General features: G+C 26.7%; 1 pseudogene; it reads left to right on the top strand.

The window, feature by feature from the left end:
* Window positions 1-2,242, top strand: part of LOC107648417 — a 10,555-nt pseudogene that overhangs the window by 5,880 nt on the left and 2,433 nt on the right.

Below are 2,242 nucleotides of genomic sequence, written 5' to 3'. Positions count from 1 at the left end.
TAAGGAGTAGTACGTGTAGGGTATTTTTTGAGGAGTTAGTATTAGGTAGCGTTTGTGTTTGAAGGTAATGAGATAGAGACTGAGAGACTGAGACTCAATATCATGTTTGTTAGTTCAGAGATTAGTATTAAAATTTCTGTCTCTGTATCCAAAATTTCAGTATTTCAGTATCTCCAAAAAGTGGAGACATAGGGTACTAAAATATTTAGAGATGGAGACTTAAAACTTTAATAATATTTTATATCTAAAATACCCTCATTTCAATTAATTAATTCTAATTTTACCTTTATGCAAATCAAATTAGAGTTTCATTCTTGTTTCAATTTCTGTCTCCTATTTTGCATCAAACAAAATATTGAGATTAATTTTCAATTTCTGTCTCTTAGTATTTGTCTCTCAAGCTCAATCTTTCTGTCTCTATCTTTCTACCAAATGCTACCTTAGTTTTGGTGTTTTGACAAGGTGTTTTGGTTTGTTTTTTGTTAGTTGTTGGTCTTTGGTCTCTTATTTTTATCGAATAAGAAGTAGATTTTTTATTTGATTTCCGTCTGTGTTAAGTGTTTTGGGCCGGGGTACCATTTGTAAGGATGAGACTTGTTGTTTTGATAGTTAGTCCAATTTATCTGTTTTGTTGAGCTCTTATACTTTACTTTCTATTTGTGGTTGAGCAACTCTCCTAAATACAAAAAAAAAGAAACCAATTTTGTTGGCTGTTAATCCAACACCAGATGATAGCAGAAAAAGAGTAAACTCAGAATAAGAGTAACTTCATGTACCTACATACCCTTGTCCACTTCACCATTTGTCAAATTTAAGGATGAACTCAAGGTTTTCTCTAAAACTATCCTTGAGTTTAAGGGTGCACATCAAATTTATATTCTATTACTCGTCTAAGTTTATTATAAAATGTTTCTTTTGGTGTATAAAAGTTGCCATTTAATTGCTAAAAAAAGTTAAATAATTAATATTTAATTTAAAAATATAAAATTTAATAAATTTTAAATATTTAAAAATTATTATAAAAAATAAATTAAAGTTTAATTATTTTATTAGTTCTTATAATTTTACTAAATTTATAATTAAATTTTTATATATATATTTTCTTAATTAAATTTTTACATTCTTTTTAATTTTGTAATTAGATCATTTTTATGTCAAAAATATTAAAATTAACAAAATATATTTTCCTAAAATTAATAGATATTTTTTCGTAAAAACCTCTTTGACTACATATTTTTAGGGTTAGTTCTTTGTTAGATGTGTTTTAAAGTTAAGTTTTTTGACCACATATTTTTAAGGAGGAAAATTTCGTTAATTTTAACGTTTTGTAGTGTATATTTGTGAATTGTGATGGTTATGTTAAAATTGTGGGAGACAGAGGTTATTTATTAACTTGAAAGAAACTACTATTTTTGGTAAACGTTAATTGGATTATATCTTCTTCTTTTTTTCTTTTTTTTTTTCACAGGTTACAACTGCAGATGGGTACATTCTTAGCGTCCAAAGAATCCCAGAAGGTAGAAATGGCAATGGGAATAATAATAATAATAAGCAGCCAGTGATAATTCAGCATGGAATATTAGTGGTAAGTGCACACAATAAACACCCTACTATATATTATTCTTGAATTATTACGACTCTTTATTTGCCTATGATGCATATATAACGTGTCAATTCACATAAATTTTTTTATTAGCAAAATATATATTGACATCATACTGCATTGTATTTGCTAGAGTTTAATTTTAAGTGTGTCATTATAAATATGTTAGTGAGATTATTATTTTAAAGTGAAGTTTAATTAGCCAATGAGTTATAGCTTAAATGGCATAGTCTCTTCATACTCAATTAAGAGGTTACGGGTTCGAGTCTCCTATCTGGTAAAAAAAAAAAGTGTGAAGATTAATTACGTAAATATGTATATTAGTTTTTGTGGAAAATGCTGGTTATTAGCGCGATAACTAATTTCACATAATATGAACTTATTAAGATATACGTGTTCAAATTATTATCGAAAAGTATATATATAGTTTCAGACATACGAGCTAAGGTCAAATGTGCATTTGGATGAAACTTATAATATTCTATATTTCTATCTATTCAGAAAACTGAATTTCAGATTTTTACTAAAATTACCAGTTGGCGTTATGCGGTAATAACGAGGTTGAACCACAACTTCTTGAGTTACATCTATCTAATATATGAAAAAATTATAGAAAATAGAAAATTAATTTTTAATTGA

The sequence above is a fragment of the Arachis ipaensis genome, chromosome B06 (genome assembly GCF_000816755.2).
Source record: "Arachis ipaensis cultivar K30076 chromosome B06, Araip1.1, whole genome shotgun sequence".
NCBI classification, from domain to species: domain Eukaryota; kingdom Viridiplantae; phylum Streptophyta; class Magnoliopsida; order Fabales; family Fabaceae; genus Arachis; species Arachis ipaensis.
This window is presented reverse-complemented; position numbering and strand designations above follow the sequence as displayed.